This window comes from Canis lupus, chromosome 3, assembly GCF_003254725.2.
Source record: "Canis lupus dingo isolate Sandy chromosome 3, ASM325472v2, whole genome shotgun sequence".
Taxonomy (NCBI): domain Eukaryota; kingdom Metazoa; phylum Chordata; class Mammalia; order Carnivora; family Canidae; genus Canis; species Canis lupus.
In genome coordinates, this window is record NC_064245.1 from 32,635,686 (window position 1) to 32,656,635 (window position 20,950).

At 39.8% G+C, this 20,950-nt stretch overlaps 1 long non-coding RNA gene across 1 annotated transcript in view; it reads left to right on the top strand.

The window, feature by feature from the left end:
* The first annotated feature begins 107 nt into the window (after nucleotides 1–107).
* LOC112654048 (uncharacterized) overlaps nucleotides 108–20,950 on the top strand; it is a 53,647-nt gene continuing 32,804 nt past the window's right edge. The window contains exons 1-2 of the long non-coding RNA XR_003132677.3: nucleotides 108–270; nucleotides 1,850–1,926. This is a non-coding gene — a long non-coding RNA (uncharacterized LOC112654048). The remainder of the gene's footprint in view (nucleotides 271–1,849; nucleotides 1,927–20,950) is intronic.

Below are 20,950 nucleotides of genomic sequence, written 5' to 3' on the forward strand. Positions count from 1 at the left end.
AAAAATAACGATTACTACTATTTACTGAGTGTATACTATTGCCAAGAACAGCTACAAGAACTTTGGCTTTAATATATCTTATTCTTACACCAAACCAAAGTGGTGAATAGAATTTTCTTGATTTACATCCCATTGTATCACAGATATCTATGTAGAATTTCAGGTTTCCCAGCAACCCTGGAATGTAGTATTATTGTTCCAATTGATGTTGTGCTGTAAACATGACCTCTGGCATGCTGTGAGGTTAACCAACATGAGGGACAGGCCCAGGTATGCTTGTCACCCTTCCAAGGAGCCGATGACTTTTGTCAAGTTATTGACTCTAGACTTGGGGCCCAGGGCAATAATAAAAACTGTTGCTTATGTTTGTGTGACATTGTATGTTTTACAAAATGCTCTCCTGACTATTGTGTCTTTTAGGTGTGGGCCATGGACTTGGTCCCGTGCCAGAAAGTCACTCTCTTCTCTCCCCCATTCCTTGTTGTGGGAGCATGGCTTTAATTTCTCATTCAGTGTCTGAGAGAATTCACTAAGCAAAGGTACACACAGAAGTCAGACTTCAGTTTTTAAAAAATATTTTATTTATTTATTCATGAGAGACGCAGAGAGAGGGAAAGGCAAACACACTGACAGAGGGAGAAGCAGGCTCCATGCAGGGAGCCTGATGTGGGACTCGATCCCGGGACTCTGGGATCACATCCTGGGCTGAAGGCAGGCGCTAAACCGCGGAACCACCCAGGGACCCCAGAAATCAGACTTCAATAGAGACATGGATGGCTCATTATTTCATTTATCATTTTATATTTGTTGGCAATTCTCCCCTTTAATTTTGAACTTCACAAGAATATGCCTTTGTGTGAAAAGTATTAGCTTGACTTAAAAGAGATGAAGTATAAAACAATAAGATATAATGAATATGCCATGATATATAAACAACATGACAGAACTAATATCAAATATATTGGCCTTTTCATTTCAGCAAATATAAATGGACTTAACTTAGTTTTGTTACAAAAAAAAAAAAAGGATTTTCAGTTAACAAAGTAAAATTCAAATCTAAGTGTTTATATGAGATAGAAAAGGAGAGAGAGACTGAAGGTTAGAAATCAAGGGACTGCCAGAGACATGGTGGGACAAATGGAAACAAAACTTCAGATTAACTTACTTGAAATGTCCCAGTCTACCAGGGCTCGTCTTTCTAACACTTCAGAGATCTCTGTGCTCCCCTGTGGCTCTGTATGACTCTTCTTCACATCCCTTTAGCTTGTGCAATGAGCAAGCTTTATAATGGCATTTCCAGCTGAGATCCTGAGATGATTTTTAAATTTTTTTTTTTTTTTTTTTTTATTCATGATAGGCACACAGTGAGAGAGAGAGAGAGGCAGAGACACAGGCAGAGGGAGAAGCAGGCTCCATGCACCGGGAGCCTGACGTGGGATTCGATCCCGGATCTCCAGGATCGCGCCCTGGGCCAAAGGCAGGCGCCAAACCGCTGCGCCACCCAGGGATCCCCTGAGATGATTTTTAAAGCTGCTGGGATGTGGCTGGCTGTTTGTGCTTCAGAACTCCCAAAGCATGTGTATGAGTTATTTCTAAGGGACAGAATAGGAATGGAGAATTAAGAGTGCACATTCTCCAAAACAATGGAAAAGTCCACACACAGACAACAAGGAATGAGCATGTGAGTGCTCTCTTATACATGTATGTGTATAAGTGGATGGGTGTGGGTATGTGTATGTTTCTGTGTCTGCACGTGCATGTACATACATGGTGTTCATGTATAAGCGTAAATGTGTGTGTGCATGTTTGCATCCACACATGGGATTCAGTGTTCCTGTTTATATCCTAGGGAAATTCTGGAGCAGAGCGCTGGGGGAAATTAGAAGTCTTTGTGGTGGAAGGCCTGGCCCCTGGATGAGTGCACTGGTAAGCATGTAGAAGAGTTGGCCAGGTTTCCCTTTTTTTTTTGTCTTTCTTTCCAACTCATATCCAGTGAAGAGTTTTGAAGGCAGTGGTCTGGGGATCCCATGAGCCATGCGAACAGTTGGTATTTATAAATGCCATTGAATAACATGTTCTGGAGGCCCTTTGTTAGAGACTCAAACTGCTGCAAACAACCTTGTTTCCCTGAGTGAAGCAGTAAGTAAGTGCACATCACCCTCTCTTGAATGGTAATAAAGTTCATCTTCTTCATCCTAAGAGCTTTGCCATTCTATGATAATTTCTGGAATTTGTGGTGATTAAACTTGGAGCAGAAACCCCTTTGAAGCCAATTCATGCTTTCTTTGTTTTCCAAAGGAATAAAACTGATTTGTGGAAACAGACTTCTATCCATTTGTCCAGACTACAATCCAGGCAATTACTTTTTGTATTTGGCCTGTTCTATAACATAACCCTTCTTATGTTTCTGGATTTTAGAATTCTTTGTATTCACATCCTGTTCCTGTGTATGTGTCAAGGAACGCAGTGGGGACTGGCTTTTTGGTGAAGTCTACACTGGATGATCCTCAGGGCATCATAAGCAGTATGAGAAGCAAAGAGATCATTTGGAAGGAAAGAGGTGTGGGCACTATCAGCCCCAGTGCCACAGTAGCATTGAGAGCTGACCACCACAGGTGGTAATGTTCAAGCTTCTATTGCATCCCACCTGCAAACAATTCAGGAATCAAAATGGCCTGAGCAGGGGCTATGTTGCCTGCCCAAGAAGGACAAGTCAAGGGAAGGCCTGAAGAGGAGAACACGATCCTTTGGGCAGCAGGCTGTCCTCAAAGTGAGAGTGACTTGAGGTGTGTGGAGTAAGCTGTTCACACACTGTCAGGGAAAGAAGGGAGCTGTGTCCCCTGAGCCCAGGTTGCACTCATCTACCAGAGCATTGGGGCCATCAGCAGGGTTGCTGCCAGTTTCTTCTCTGTGAAGGGAAAAGGGGTCAGTTTAACTTTGCAGTTCAAAAATACAAAGCTTAAAAAAAAATGCAAAGCTTAAACCTATATTTAGACTAGAGGTTGGCAACTTTTTCTTAAGGAGCCAGATAACAAATAGTTTAGCCAATAGGGCTCTACTACCACTACTTACTTGTTGTTGGGAAGCAGCACAGACAATATGGATACAAATGGTCACTGTGTGCCAACAAAGCTCTATTTACAAAACAGGTGCAAGCCTATAAACCATATTTTGCTGACCTGTTTAGGCCTAAAAATTTGGGAAGTGTACTAGCTGACAAAGTTACTCCTCTAGGTGAGGGCAGCTAGATATGATTTTTCAAGCAGGGAAAAGGCAGAGAATTCAGACTCTTATTTAGAAGGGCTCCTCTGCTGCCCCTGGAGATAGGGTTGCAGCTGTCTTATGTTTAGGGTCTAGAAGCAGTGTTCATGCAGAAAGTTCAACCGTGAAAATAGACACAGGTTGCTACAGAAAGCTGTATGTCACTAAGAGAAGAGTGGCAAAGAGGTGGATGGCCCTTCCCACTGATTCTGATGCCTCTCAATGCCTAGAAAGAAGGAAAGGTAGAAAATCTGGAATTTGACTAAATTGTAGACTGCAAATTTATCAAGCAGCTGTGTAGTCCTGAGGGTGGCTGATTCTTATCACTATTATTTGCAATTAGATGGCCTGGGAGATGGAGATGAAAGCTAGCTTTAATTACAGGGATATGGTTCAAGTCCCATTTTTTTGCAAATGGTTATATCTCTGGGAAAATCACACAAGTTGCTATGCCACACAGTTGTTGGCAAATGGTAATAATGGTGGAGGGAAGGCTAATTCTGAACAGTGTCCATGGCTTCCAGAGAGAAATCTTACCTTTCCATGTGCCATTGAGTAGGAAGCAATCTAAGACATGCTCTAGGAGAACTTTGGTGATGAGAGGACAGTTGTCCCTGGCATAGTGGCAGGAGTGCCAGTCTCTGTGTGTGTGCATGTACACTTGTTTCTATTCTTTTCCATATTTGTGTTGGTCTCATTCCATAACTTCTAAGATGAGCCTTTTACTTCTCTTTTATGTACCCCACATAACCCACCACTCTCAGTCTCCAGGTGAAAGATAGTCATCTGTAACTAAAGTTACCTGGATGAGAAACAGTATACATTTGGACAGTGGCCAGAACATATATGCCAATAGAACAACCTCTGCAGCAACCTGCCCAGAAAGGCAAACCACAACCTCTGCAGGCATTAGCCAAGGGTGGTCAGGACTCAGCCAGTGACTGCCAGCTTCCCTGAATTTTACCCCGTGCTCCCAAATAAGGACTGACTAGAAAAAACCAAACCAATTACATAGGATGTCCTATCTCCAGTTAGCCTGCCTCCAGCCTCCATGCCAACAGCCTCCCATCATGACACCCTCCCTTTTTTACTATAAGCATTCCCTCTCCTCTGCCTTCCCTGGAGTCTCAGCCAAGTGCAAATGATGGTGGCTGACTTCCTTGTGTAGCAAGCACTAAATAAATAGCCTCTGTTTGTTTTCATTTGGATGGCCTTTGTTTATTTCCACACAGAGAACCTCTAACTCTTGCTCTTGCCAACAGAAGAACACATAGGAGCTGAGGGGTTGAAAGAGGCTATCACTTTTCTCTTTTATTACTCTTCTCTCATACTTTTAGATTGGAAAATCTGGTGCCAGATTTTGCTACCAAAAATTATAAGAAGTGATTTGTCTAATAAATAAAAAGTCACACTCATTGGTTATACAACTTTTGATAATTGTAGTCAAACATGGAGCAAGTTTTCAATACACATCTTTGTTTTTATCCATTTATTAGAATTATATTGTTTTTTTTTATTACCAGCCAAGCATATATGATGATATGTCCACCATTGTGAAGAAGAAATATCCTCTTGCCAACACTGATGACTATATGGGATAGTTGGATAGCAGTAGAGAGAAGTGGCTGAGATTCTACTTGTTTCTGTAAGGAGATATACCTGAGTCCTGGACTCATAGCTCACTGGGTTTGTGATCCTGTCTCATCATCTATGGCTTATCAAGTATGCCTACCTTATGTGGTCTTTGTGAGAACTAATTGAAAGTGCAGTTGATAATACATAAAAAACACAACATTGTTGTGATATTGTGATTTGGTTTTCATCCCCATTTCTGGCCCAGAGCTCCTAAAAGCCTTGGAATTCCTAAATGATGAGTGTGATAAGCATGTCTTGATATTCATAACAAACACTTTTCAACCTCACCTGAATTTATGTTAACGAGGTGATTTTTTTTGGAAAGCCCCTTGATAACCACAGGATGGGGGCTGGTTGCTGGGGAAGTAAACCAAGTGATTAGTACTGGAATTTTGTCTCAACCTCCTGACCTCAGAAGTGTGGAGAGGTGCTGGCAATTGAGTCAATCACCAATCGCTAATGATTTAATGTCTGCGTAATGAAACCTCCATAAATCCCCAAACGGATGGGGTTTGAAAAGCTTCCGGGTTGGTAAACCAGAACACATCTATGTGCTTTTAGCTCCAGCTTCATGGAAACAGCTCCTATGTAGACCTCCATTTGACTATTTATTTGTATCCTTCAATATCCTTTGCAATAAACTGGTAATTTAGTGAGTAAAATGTTTCTCAGTTCTGTGAGATGCTTTAGAAAACTAGTCAAACCCAAGAAAGGGGACACGGGAACCTTCTATTTATTACTAGTCAGAAGCACAGGTCACAGCCTGGACTTGTGATTGGTGCCCGAAGTGACGACAGTCTTGGGAGCTGAGTCCTCAACCTGTGGGATCTGATAATGTCTCCAGCTAGATGGTGTTAGAATAGAGTTGAATCTGTGGGACACCTTGCCAGTATCTGTGGAGAATTAATTGTTTGGTGGTGTTAGAAAAAACACAGAATGGTCATAACAATAAAAAATGTTTAATGTGGCTATTGTTACTATCACTGCCATATTGTGAGAAAATAATTAAGACAAATTATGTCCACAAGGATGACTTGCGTATCATCACAAAATGAGTATCTTTTACGGTTTTTTGTTTTTATTTACTGCAAGTTGTAATTTGGGGATTTTTAAACATGGTCTCAGAACCAATAACATCAAGATGTTTTTACAATTTACTGAAAACTGAAAAAGGCATATTTGGCAGTAATTATTAGCATCTGGAATGTTTGGGGGTTATGGAGACAATGATGTAATTCTGGAACTTGAACAGGTCCTTCAAGATACCCCTGTCACAGACTCTGAGGTGCAGATGTATCTTAAGGGCAAGGACCATGAGATGACTGTCTACAGACAAAGCGCTGGCAGTCAGTGGGGTCACTTATCCACATCCATGGGGAGTCAAGAAAGTCTGGAAGACACTAGATATGTTTGCAACTCTGCTGGGGTCTAGCGCCCCTAATAGTTTGTGTCTATTGGCAATGAATTTTCTTAGAAGGTTAATGGAAGAAAACTAACTAGAACTTCCTACAGCCCTGTAGCTCCAGGTTGTTCTTTTGTTGGGGACACTTAGTGGTTTGGAACAAGCCCCCTGCACAGTCTGCTCTTTGGGCCTTTCAAATGACCCTCCATTGTTGATGTGGATATTGACTGTCTGCCTGAAGTACTGGTTGTCAGGTTTCTCCACCGTAAAGTTAATCTTCCCCATACCATTTCCATACTGCAGTCTTTGCAAAGGAGGCACTCTGTGTGATCCATACCGAAGGAGTGGGAAGTTATGTTCAGCATGCTTGAAGGTAGAGTGTCTATATAAACATTTGAAATTTTTCCACAAAGGGGATTTGTCTTTTCTCCTCCACTTATAATATAAATTATATATTATATGTTATATAATATGTAAATAATATATTCATTCAGTCCTTTATATCATTATGGCTCATGGATTTTTATTTCAGTTTGGTTTATAATCCACAGTACTTTATTTTCTTTCTCAAATGGTACCAGCTTTGGCCATTAGGAGTTCTTTTAGGTAGCTGCTGTGTTCTGTGTCCCTTCAGGATATACCATCATATTTGTTTGTTTGTTTGTTTGTTTGTTTGTTTGAAACTCTTTCTTACTTTATGGCACTATAAGATATTCCAGGCTTATCTTGTATGTTTCCCCATGCCCAGAACCAGCCATTTTTCCAGAGTCCTTGTTCCTTTTATTGCAGAATGGCATTCAAAATCAGAATCTGGGTGTTAGGTATGCTCATTGATACAGGAGTGTAGTTGGTTCTAGGCCTTGTCAGCTGGCAGAGCAAGAAAATGTACGTATATATACTATCCTATATATGTATATATACACACATATCTAGAAATACTTCTACAATCATATTACTCATATTTATATTAAGCTAAATATGAGTTTATACCAATGTCTACAACTCTGATCCATTACTACATGGACCACTGTAGCCCTTCTTCCCTTGCTTATTGGTAAACTCCCAAACTCCCACTCCGAACAGTGAGACTCTTGGCTATCACTGTCTGCGATTCATTCATTGTTCACTTCTGGTACACATGTGTTATAGAATCAGGATTGTTAACCAGTGCTCTCCTGGGATACCACAGTGCTTATGTGTAGTTCCTTTTGCCTTTAGTCTAACAGATGTCACACATTTACAGTTATTTAGGTCAGCACCTTTCTCTTATCCCTTCAGGGAGGTGGTTTCATACATTTGTAGCTATGCAAATTCTAGATTCCATCCAAGGATTCCACAGCCTCCTAAATTATTTTTTTTTAAGTTTGCACAATCTAACATTCATTCTATGGGCTCTAAAGTTTGTGGTATTTTGGCAAGTGCACTGTGTCATGAATCCACGATTACAATATTGTGCAGAATAGTTTCACTGCCCTAAAAACCCCCATGCTTAACCTATTGAACCTCCCACCTCAAATTCCTGACAACGCCTGATCTTTTTACAGTCTCTATAAAGCTGCTATAAACATTTACGTGCATGTTTTGTGTGGACCTAAGTTTTCAGGTCAGTTGGGTAAATACTGAGGAGTGCAACTGATGAATTTTATGGTAAGTCTACATTTAGCTTTCTATGAAACTGCCTGTCTTCCAGTCCGGCTGTTCCATTTTGCATCCTCTTCATCAATTGCTATTGCCAGTTTTGTGGATTTTGGTCATCCTTATTTTAATTTGAAATTCTCTAATGTCAGTGTTGAACATTTTTTTCTTTTTTAAGGATTTTGTTTATTTATTCATGAGAGACACAGAGAGAGACAGAGACACAGCCAGAGGGAGAAGCATGCTCCCTGAGGGAAGCCCGATGCAGGACCCTGGGATCACGACCTGAGTCAAAGGCAGATGCTCAACCTCTGAGCCACCCAGCCATCTCAAGTGTTGAACATCTTCCAAAAGGTTATTTGCCACTTATATATCTTCTTCAGTGAGGTGTCTTTTCAGATTTTTTGCCTATTTTTAAAGTGGACTATTTTCTTATTACTGAGTTTTAAGAGTTTTTTTTTTTTTTCTTTTTGGATACAAATCAGATATATGTTTTGCAAATATTTTCTGTTGCTTGTCTTTCATATTTTAAAAAGTCTTTTGAATAATAAAAGTTTTTAACTTTAATTAACTAATGTTAACAAAAAAGTTATTAACTTTGATCATTAATCAAAACTTTAAAGTCCAACTTATAATTTTTCTTTTATGGATCATGTTTTTGGTGTTGACTAAGCCCAAGGTTTTCCTAGATTTTCTCCTGTTTTTTTTTTCCCCAGGAGTTTTAAAGTTTCAATATGTTACATTTAGGTGTATTATGCATTAAGAGTTAAGTTCTGGTCCTTTCTCAGCTCCATTTGTTTTTGCCTAACTCTCCTGGAAGGAAGCAGCATCATGCTGTGTTTCTGAAACTGTGTTCTGATGGACACTATGTCTTGGAGATGTGAATATCTGCTAAATGGAAATGAAATTTTCATCATTAAACTGCAATGTTAGATTTATTGAGAGTAGGCACACATCTTGCTGTGTAATGCATCAGATTCTTCAGTATGCTCATGGGCACTAGGAATCTCCAAACCAAAGGTATATAGTACTGATTTTTCTCAAACTTTTTGATTCAAAAGATATTGTCATATATCTCTGTTTTCCCAGTGGAGGGAAATTCCCAAGTTTTAAATCCTTAAAAAAAAAGTAAAAATACAACAATGAAAACCTAGAGCACTCAGGGGCTGTCTTAACAGCCACTACTTTGTTTTCTCCTGAAAGTTTTCATCAAGTGGTGATGTTGCTTTCTAGGGATGCCAGCCTGTATGATCAGCATCAATCAGTAATTTGGTGGAGACAAAATAGCTAACGAAGTAGTGTTCTAAAACATACAGGAGACATTCAAAATAAAGAAGACATAAATAAGAGCCATTTGCTAAATGACAGGGCTTCTGAGTGTCCTGAGCCCTAAATACATGTTTAATTGGTTGCATACAGAGAGTTGTCACTGATGTGTCTTTCTTCCCTTTGACACATTGTCCTGCCATATTTTCACTTTCCTTGCAAGCATTTGCTCATTTCAGGCATACCTCCTTTTATTGCTCTTCCTTTATTGTACTTTGCAGATGTTGTATTTTTCACAAAATTAAAGTGTGTGGTCTCTCAGCACAATTTTCCCAACAGCATTTGCTCACTTTGTGTCTCTGTCACATTTTGGTAATTTTCACAGTATTTCTTTCTTTATTTTTTATTTTTAATTTTTTTATTGGAGTTCAATTTGCCAACATATGGCATAACACCCAGTGCTCATCCCACCAAGTGCCCCCCTCAGTGCCCATCACCCAGTCACCCAACCCCCCGAAGACCTCCTCTTCCACTATTCCTTGTTCATTTCCCAGAGTTGGGTGTCTCTCATGTTTTGTCACCCTCACTGATATTTTCACTAATTTTCTCTCTTTTCCCTTTATTCCCTTTCACTAATTTTTATATTCTCCAAATGAATGAGACCGTATAATGTTTGTCCTTTTCCGATTGACTTATTTCATTTAGCATAATACTCTCCAGGTCCATCCATGTCAAAGCAAATGGTGGGTATTTGTGGACAGCATATTGTGGAATTTGGGTTTTTTTTAATCCAGTCAGCCATTCTATGTCTTGATTGGAGGATTTAATCTCCTTATGTTTAAAGTAATTATTGATAAGTAAGGACTTACTGTTGCCATTTTGTTTATTGTTTTCTGGTTGTTTAGTAAACCCATTGTTACTTTTTCTTGCTCTGCTGTCTTTTTTTATATTTTATTGTCTTATGGTATCAGTATGCTTTGACTTTTTTGTCCTTTTCTTTTTAATTACTACAGATTTTCCTTTGTGGTTATAATGAGGCTTACATAAAACATCTTAAAATTATAACACCCTATTTTAAACTAATAATAATTTAATATCAATAGCATTATTAAGCTTTAGACTTTTACTTCTCCTGCCTGGTTTTTCCTGATTTTTGATCCCTTGCATTGGTATCTTCACATTTGAGTAAGTGGTTTTTCTCAGACTGTGTTCGTTTGCTTTGGCAGCGACAATTCTTTACCATCCTCTCACATGTTAGGTTATTGATGTTATAACTTAAAGTATTATTTACATTGTGTAACTGATGGATTAGTGTAGTTATGGTTATTTTTTCACATTGAAACTAGAGTTGTATTACACATCACCATTACCATAATACAGAATCCAACTTTGACTATTTATTTACCATCACCACAAGACAGGTTTAGTGGTGATGAATTCCCTCAGCTTTTGTTTCTACAAGAAAGCATTTATCCTTCCCTCATTTCTGAAGGAGGCCTTTACCAGGAATTGTGTTCTTAATTAATATTTTTTTCTTTCAATATTTTTCATATATCACCCCATTCTCTTGTGGTCTGAAAGTTTCTGTTGAGAAATCTGCCAATAATCTTATGAAGGTTCACACAAATGTAATTCACCCTTTTCTCTTGCTGCTTTTAAATTTCTTTGTCTTTAGCTTTAACAATTTACTTATAATCTGGCTCAGTGTAGCTTTATTTAAATTCAAACTATTTGGAATCCGTTGGGCCTCTTGGGTCTGGATGATTATTTTTTTCCTCAGGTTTGGAAAGTTTCTAGCCATTATTGCTTCAAATATATTTTCTATCCCTTTCTCTTTCTCTTCTCCTGGAAATCTGTAATAAAGTTTCTTTTTAAAATTGTGTTCCATAATTCCTGGATGCTTTCTTCACTCTTTTTTTTTTTTTCTTTCTGCTCCTCTGACTGGACAATTTCAAATGTCCTATTTTCTAGGTTGCTGATTCTTTTGCATGGTCAGGTCTGCTTTTGAAGTACTCTGTTGAATTGTTCACTTCAGTTATTATATTTTTCAACTCTTTAATGTCTGGGTTTTTTTTTTTTCTGTTACTTTGTTGAACTTCTTGTTTTGCTTATACATTGTTTTCCTAATTTCATTTAGTTTTCTCTGTGTGTGTTCTTAAATTCACTACACTTCTTTATGAGGGTTATTCTGAATTCTTTGTCTGATAAATCACAGAACTCTATTTCTTTGGGGTTATTTAATACAGCTTTATGAGTTTCCTTTGATGGTGTCATATTTGCCTGGTTTTTCATGATTTTTGATCCCTTGCATTGGTATCTTCACATTTGAGTAAGTGGTTTTTTTTCAGACTGTGTTGGTTTGCTTTGGCAGTGACAATGCTTTACCATTCAGTTCAGTTTGGGTTTCTGGACAGGTCTTCTGGTAACATCTCTTGGCAGGTAAAACCTGCTATTAGAGTCTATTTTGGAAGCAAGGCAACTGTTTGAGCTCTGAGGTTAAAGGTGGGAGAGGAGTGTGCCACCAGCTGAGAATAGCTCAATAGAACTACTGGCTTGGTTCTCTATTCAAGTGAAGCTATAAGATGGGCTTTGCAATTATCTGAAATCTCTGGTCAGGTGTACTAGATGACCAAGACTGAATATTATACTCAGCAGTAGATGGCGCTATGAATTAGCTTCCTCGTCCTGACCAGGCAACTGGACAAGACCCAAGACCTGTACATCTCATTGTCTGAGGACCCAAATCAGGCAAAGGTATGCACTGAATATCCTGGTCAGGTGAGGCCACCAGTGTTGCTCTGCAGACAAAGTAATGGGCTGTGCTTTCTGCTCAAGTGCCACTGTAAGGAGGGCTGTTGGATGGTTTACTCAGCATCTGTGTGCTCTGGTAAAGTTCCCTGTTTGGCCAATCTGAAGATTGCATTCAGCAATAAGTGGGGCTACAAATTAGTTTCCCTGTCTGGGTGAGATGTGAGAAGCAGCTCCAAGGCCTTAATGCTCTTTATTTATGATTTTGACGTGTCCCAAGTTCCTTTATTGAACAGGGCCACTGGCTTTGCTCTGAAGGTGATCACCTCTACCCACTTGCCTCTTGGCTCAAGTTGCCAGATTATGCAGCAACTTCCAAGTATTCTCACCAGTTCTCTCTTTCAAATGATCTGCAGCAGGTATGGTTATGACTCAGGCCTTTGCTTCTGTGGAACTGGGAGGGTCCACTTCATGCAAGTCTCAAATTTTCCCAAATAATCTTTTTAGCTGTGAGGAACTAAGAGCCATGCTATATGTGAATGGGGCTATGACTGAGCTCTTACGTCTGGCTAAAACCAGGCTCCAGACCCAACAAAATCTCTAATTTGGGAACCCAAATCAGGCAAACCTGCACCTTGTCATGTTTTCTGTTCAGACTGCACCTTTGGCTTAGTTCTGCAGATAAGCAAAACTGGTGGTTGAAATTACTACTTAGACTCTGCAGGTAGAAACTCAGACTGCCAAGATTTGACTTCTGATTGGTGGAAGCTCCTCCCCAATTACCTGTCATAGTTGGATACCAAGTGGTTGAGTCCCACAGATTCCCATGCAATCTCCTGCAGAAAAACCACAGTAGGGGCTCCCATAAAGTGACCCACAACACTGAGGATAGAGCTGGTTATCACTACTGGGTTCTCTTTTTCCAGTGGTAACCACAGGCTCGGGAGAGACCTCTCAGCATGGTACTAAACTGGCTTGGGAGAGGGGTAATTCAGTCTCTTGCCCTTCTGATGTAGTCTGTCTTGGTCTCTGTGGTGCAGGGAGGTGCTTCAGCCTTAGTCCTATGTTCTAGAATTCTCTTGAAAGTGTCTTATCCATAAATAGTTGTTAGTTGTTCTTTTTGTGTGGGGGAGTAAAATTAGAAAAAACCTGTCACCATCTTGGTGATGTCACCTCCTTCTTAAAACCTCATTTATCTACATGAAATAGAAGTAGATTACATTTCTTTAATTTGGGCAACCATTTAAATTTGACCTCAGAGTCCACAACCTTAATAGTAAAGTAAAGAATCTGGATTAGATCAGTGCCTTAATTCCTTTCAGTTTTCACATTCTAAAAGCCTGAACTTAGTTTTCTTTTGTGTAAATTAAAAAGTCTTGAACATGTTATGTGTCCTTGCCTGTGCAATGGATTTCAGAGATTGAGGAAGCAAGTGTAGTTTCTAGGAGCCCAGAGGAGGAGGCAGTCTCCTGGGTGAAGAGGCTGACCTCTCCACATACTGTCTTCAAGACCTAGATCAAGGAAACATGTCATTAATCCCCTTGAGCCTCACGCACTTCGTTGGCAAAATTGAGATTAGAAAGGTACTTGACTCCCAGAATTGTTTTAAGGCTTAAATTAGTTCATGTTTATTTGAAAGCATTTAGTGGCGCAGAATGATTACTTATAAGTTTATTAAGTAAAATCTCACATATGGAACCAAACGTAGCAAAAGGATTTCACACATGGATTAAGGAAAGAGATTGCAGGGCACCCGGATGGCTCAGTTGGTTAAGCACTTGCCTTTGGCTCAGGTCATAATCTCAGAGTCCTGGGATTGGGCCGTCCATGGGGTTCCCTGTTCAGTGAGGAGTCTGCTTCTCCTTCTACCCCTGCCCCTCCCTCCCACTTGTGCTTGAGCTCCCTTTCTCTCAATCTTAAATAAATAAAATCTTAAAAAAAAAAAGGAAAGAAATTGCATAGGACCACTTTTCGGGAAAAGTTTACAAGAGGCAACCTAGCTTGTGAAAAATATATAAATAACATGTTCTTGAAGGGAAGGACAATATGGCAGAAGAGTAGGGGTCCTCAACTCATCTGGTCCTATCAACTTACCCAGATAACTTTCAAAACATCCTGAACACCTACAAACTCGACCTGAGATTCAAAGAGAGAACACCTGAAATGCTACAGAGAGGGAAGTTTTCATTTCTATCAAGGTAGCAAAGTGAAAAATAAATAAAAAGAATAAAGTGGGGGAAGGGAACCATGAGTAGTCAGGCTAAAGCAGAGGGGAAAAGCCTCCAGGGCAGGAAAGCCCTGGAGAAGCGGGAACTTTAAAAATCCACATCAGAGTTTTCCCTGACAGAACAGCACTTAGCAGGGAAATCAGGCAAAATCCCAGGAGGGGCAGTGAAGCATCAAGATTCCCAGACTCCTGAGGCTATAGGAGGAGGGGCGCCTGGGGGAAAACGTGCTGCAAATCTCATATGGGCAAAGGGCTGGAGCTCCGCAGCCTTTGAGGCATTTGGGAGAAGCCAGTGGGTTAGGTGGGTGGCTCCAGACAGAGTTGGCTGTGCCCCATTCCCTTCCAGAGAGATGGTCCCCTGGAGCATGCTTCCAGAAGCACAGGGTCCTGGATCCCAGGGCACTGAGCAGACACAGCCCACTATCCTGCATTCCCCCCTGAGACAGGCAGAAGCAAGGAGGGCTCAAGACAGTGAGGACTCTCCTGCTGCCAGGTGTCCCCAAGCTGTGCAGCTCAGCGCCCCCGCCTCGGGAGCATCTAGGCCAGTGCAGACTGGGAGACTGCGGTATTTACTGTGGGGAGCTGAATCCAGGGCTGGAGACCTGGCTGCCACCAGTGTGGTTGTTCCTCGTGCTGTCATTGTGTGCCTGGGAGAGGCGGGGTCACCAGGGGACAGGGGCCTCATGAGGTAAATGGCTCCCACTGAACCCGGCACCTGGCGGGGGTGGGGCATCTCCTCCAGGTACACACACAGGAGAATCAGCACAGCAGGCCCCTCCCCCAGAAGACCAGCTGGAAGGACAGGGAAAGAGCAAGTTCTTGACCAAGCAGCACTGGAAAGCTCCAGGGGAAGTCAAGGGATTTATAGTATACAGAATCAGAGGGAGCCCCTCCTTTTTCACCTTTTTCCAGTACAACTCGTTTTTATATCAGACTAAAAATTTCCAATATTTTTTCTCTTTCTACCTTAACTACAATATTTTACCACCTCTTCATTTCTAAGTTTTTTCCTTTTTGACTTTCATATGTCTACAATTACATGTCTTAGATATATTTTCCATTTCTAGATTCCCTTCAAAGTATTCAATTTAATTTTACGAGATATTCGAGATATGGGGGATTTTTTTGTGTTTTTTGTTTTTTTTTTTCCGCCTTGCTTTCTAAAAGTATTGGTGGAAGTTAATACCTTCTAAAACATGACCAGCATGCACCCAGAACCAAGAACCAAGCAGAATATGGTGCTAGCTCATTCTGTGAGATTATACTCTCTCTTCATTCCCATTCTGTCCCCCTCTTTTATCTTGTTTATGTTTTGGTGGTCGATGGTGGGGCTTTCTACAAGTATTGCTGGTTTATATACATTTGGGATTTAGAATCTTCTAACATACAGAACAAAATACACTCAGAACAAAGAAGATCATCCTCTAAGACCCCTCTAGTAAACTACATTTGCTCTCCACGACAACTTCTTCATCACCACCATCCCCTAGCCCACCCCCCTTTTTTTCTTGTTTTTTTCTTTACTTTTTAATTCTTTTTCTTGGTTTTTCTTCTTTGTGGTTTTTAGCTTTTTATTTTTAATACTTTGTTTTAAAATTTGGTTTTCACTTTACTGGTCCTTTTGTTTTATTTTGTTCTGATCTTCTTTTTCATTTTCTGGTCTCTGACCTCTTCAGAATCATCTAAAGGTGTATTTTACTAAGGTCACATTGATACTTATGACTCAGCCCACTCATACAGCCACTCTGCACTGGACAAAATGACCAGAAGGAATAATTCACCACAAAAGAAATAATTGGAAACAGTCAGTACTCTCTGCCACAGAGTTACAGAATATGGATTTCAATAAGATGTCAGAAAGTTAATTCAGAAGCACAATTATACAGCTACTGGTGGCTCTGGAAAAAAGCATAAAGGACTCTAGAGACTTTGTTACAGCAGAAATGAGATGTAATGAGTCAGAAATTAAAAATAGATTAAATGAGATGCAATCCAAACTGGATGTCCTAATGCCAGGGTTAATGAGGTGGAAGAGAGAGAGTGACATAGAAGACAAGTGGATGGTAAGGAAGGAAGCTGAGGAAAAAAGAGAAACACAATTAAGAGACCATGAGGAAAAGCTTAGGGAAATAAATGATGCCTCAGAAGGGAGAATTTTCATATAATTAGGGTTCCAGAAGAGACAGAGAGGGAGAGAGAACCACAGAGTATATTTGAACAAACCATAGCTGAAACTTCCATAATCTGGGGAAGGAAACAGGCATTCAATTCCAAAAGATAGAGAGGATCCCCCCAAATCAATAAAAACCATTCAATACCTCGACATTTAATAGTGCACCTAGCAAATTCCTTTTTCTTGCATATTTTTTAAAATTGGAGTTTGATTTGCCAACAAAAATTGAAAATTCAAAAAATAAAAAGAAAATCCTTAAAGCAGCAAAAGACAAGAGGGTCTTAAGCTATATGGAAAGAAACAACAGATTAACAGCAGACCTCTCCACAGAGACCTGGCAGGCCAGAAAGGGCTGGCAGGATATATTCAGGGCACTAAATGAGAAGAACATGCAGCCAAGAATACTTTATCCAGCAAGGCTGTCTTTCAGAATAGAAGGAGCGATAAACAGCTTCCAAGAAAGACAGAAACTGAAAGAATATGTGACCACCAAACCGGCTCTGCAAAAAAAAAAAAAAAAAAAGAAAAAAAGAGGCCCAAGGAAACAATCCACAAAAACAGGGATTGAAAATGTATTACAATGAAAATAAATTCATATCTTTCAATAGTTACTCTGAACGTGAATGGGCTAAATGATCCCATCAAAAAGGCATGGGGTATCAGACTGGACAAAAATAGCAAGACCCAACTATATGATGTCTACAAGAGACTCATTTTAGACCTAAGGACACTTCCAGCCTGAAAATGATGGGGTGGAGAACCATTTACCATTCCAATAGTCCTTAAAAGAATGATGGAGTAGCAATCCTCATATCAGATAAATTAAAGTTTATACCAAAGACAGTAGTAAGAGATGAAGAGGGACACTATATCATAATTGTCTATCCAACAAGAATACCGAACAATCATGAATATTTATGCCCTGAATGTGGGATAAGCCAAGAATATCAATCAATTAATAACCAAAGTAAAGTCATACTTAGATAATAATACACTAATATTGGGAGACTTCAACATGGCACTTTCTGCAAATGACAGACAGATCTTCTAAGCAGAACATTAGCAAGAAACAAGGGCCTTAAATGATACATTGGACCAGATGGATTTCATGCATGTATACAGAACTTTCCATCTGAACACAACTGAATACAAATTCTTCTCAGATGCACATGGAACTTTCTCCAGAATAGACCACATACTGGGTCACAAATCAGGTCTCAACTGATACCAAAATGTTTGGACTGTTCCCTACATATTTTCAGACCACAATGCTTTGAAAGTAGAACTCAATCACAAGAAGAAATTTGGAAGAAACTCAAACACATGGAAGTTAAAGAGCATCCTACTAAAAGATGAAAGGGTCAACCAGGAAATTGAAGAAGAATTAAAAAGATTCATGGAAACTAATGAAAATGAAGATACAACCATTCAAAATCTTTGGGACACAGCAAAAGCAGTCCTAAGAGGGAAATACATCACAATACAAGCATCCCTCAAAAAATTGGAGAAAACTAAAATACACAAGCTAACCTCTCACCTAAAGGAACTGGAGAAAGAACAGCAAATAAAACCCACACAAACAGAAGAAGAGAGATAATAAAGATTTGAGCAGAACTCAATGATGAAATAGAGATCAGAAGGACTGTAGAACAGATCTACAAAACCAGGAGTTGGCTCTTTGAAAGAATTAATAAGAAAGATAAACTCCTAGCCAGCTTTATTAACAAGAAAAGAGAAAAGACTGAAAGTAAAAAAGTCATGAATGAAAGAGGAGAGATCACAACCAATACTAAGGAAATACAAATGATGTTAAAAACATATTATGAGCAGCTACATGCCAACAAATTAGGCAATCTAGAAGAAATGGATGCATTTCTGGAAAACCACAAACTACCAAAACTGGAATAGGAAGAAACAGAAAACCTGAACAGACCAATAACCAGGGAGGAAATTGAAGCAGTCATCAAAAACCTGAGAAGACACAAAAGTCCAGGGCCAGATGGCTTCCCAGGAGAAATCTAGCAAACGTTTAAAGAAGAAACCATGCCCATTCTACTAAGGCTGTTTGGAAAGATAGAAAGAGATGGAGTACTAACAAACTCGTTCTATGAGGTCAGCGTCACCTTAATTCCAAAACCAGACAAAGACCCCACTAAAAAGGAGAATTATAGACCAATATCCCTGATGAACACAGATGCAAAAATTCTCAACAACTTACTAGCCAATAGGATCCAACAGTATATTAAGAAGATGATCCACCATGACCAAGTGGGATTTATGATGCAAAGCTGGTTCAACACTCGTAAAACAATCAAGGTGATTGATCATATCAGCAAGAGAAAAACCAAGAACCATAAGATCCTCTCAATAGATGCAGAGAAAGCATTTGACAAAAATACAGCATCCATTCCTGATCAAAACTCTTCAGAGTGTAGGGATAGAGGGAACATTCCTCAGCATCTTAAAAGACATTTACGAAAAACCCACAGCAGATATAATTCTCAAAGGGGAAACACTGGGAGCCTTTCCCCTAAGATCAGGAACAAGACAGGGATGTCCACTCTCACCACAGCGATTCAGCATAGTACTAGAAGTTCTAGCCTCAGCAATCAGGCAACAAAAAAAAATAAAAGGCATTCAAATGGACAAAGAAGAAGTCAAACTCTCCCTCTTTGCCGATGACATGGTACTGTACATAGAAAACCCAAAAGACTCTACCCCAAGATTGCTAGAACTCATACAGCAATTCAGCAGTGTGGCAGGATACAAAATCAATGCACTAAAATCAGTGGCATTTCTATACACTAACAATAAAACTGAAAAAGAGAAATTAAGGAATCAATCCCATTTATAATTGTACGCAAAAACATAAAATACCTAGGAATAAACCTAATCAATGAGGTAAAGGATCTATATCCTAAAAACTATAGAACACTTCTGAAAGAAATTGAGGAAGACACAAAGAGATGGAAAAATATTCCATGCTCATGGATTGGCAGAATTAATATTGTGAAAATGTCAATGTTACCCAGGGAAATTTACACGTTTAATGTAATCCCTATCAAAATACCATAGACTTTCTTCACAGAGTTGGAACAAATCATCTTAAGATTTGTGTGGAATCAGTAAAGACCCCAAATAATCGGGAGAATATTGAAAAAGAAAACCATAGCTGGGGGCATCACAATGCCAGATTTCAGGTTGTACTACAAAGCTGTAGTCATCAGGACAGTGTGGTACTAACACAAAAACAGACACATAGATAAATGGAACAGAACAGAGAATCCAGAAGTGGACCCTGAACTTTATGGTCAACTAATATTCGATAAAGGAGGAAAGACTATCCACGGGAAGAAAGACAGACTCTTCAATAAATGGTGCTGGGATAATTAGACATCCACATGCAGAAGAATGAAACTGGACCACTCTCTTGCACCATACACAAAGATAAACTCAAAATGGATGAAAGATCTAACTGTGAGACAAGACTCCATAAAAATCCTAGAGGAGAACACAGGCAACACCCTTTTTGAACTTGGCCACAGCAACTTCTTGCAAGATACATCCATGAAGGCAAGAAAAACAAAAGCAAAATGAATCATTGGGACTTCATCAAGATAAGAAGCTTTTGCACAGCAAAAGAAACAGTCAACAAAACTAAAAGACAACCTATAGCATGGGAGAAAATATTTGCAAATGACCTATCAGATAAAGGGCTAGTATCCAAGATCTATAAAGAGCTTATTAAACTCAACACCAAAGAAACAAACAATCCAATCATGAAATGGGCAAAAGACATGAACAGAAATCTCACAGAGGAAGACATAGACATGACCATCAAGTACATGAGAAAGTGCTCTGCATCACTGGCCATCAGGCAAATACAAATCAAAACCACAATGAGATACCACCTCACACCACTGAGAATGGGGAAATTAACAAGGCACAAATGTTGGAGAGGATGTGGAGAAAGGGGAACCCTCTTGCACTGCTGGTGGAAATGTGAACTGGTGCAGCCACTCTGGAAAACTGTGTGGAAGTTCCTCAAAAAGTTAAAAATATATCTGCCCTAGGACCCAGCAATTGCACTGCTGGGGATGTACCTCAAAGATACAGATGCAGTGAAACACTGGGACACCTACACCCCGATGTTTCTAGCAGCAATGTCCACAATAGCCAAACTGTGGAAGGAGCCTCGGTGTCCATCGAAAGATGAATGGATAAGGAAGATGTGGTTTATGTATACAATGGAATGTTAGTCAGCCATTAGAAATGAAAAATACCCCCCATTTGCTTCGACATGGATGGACCTGGAGGGTATTATGCTGAGTGAAGTAAGTCAATCGGAGGACAAACATTATATGTTCTCATTCATTTGGGGAATATAAAAAGTAGTGGAAGAGAATAAAGGGAAAGGAGAGAAAATGAGTGAAAATGTCAGTGAGGGTGACAAAACATGAGAGACACTTAACTCTGGGAAATGAACAAAGGGTAGTGGAAGGGGATGGGGCGGGGTGTTGGGGTGACTGGTGAGGGGCACTGAGGGGGGCACCTGATGGGATGAGCACTTGGTGTTATGCTATATGTTGGCAAATTGGACTCC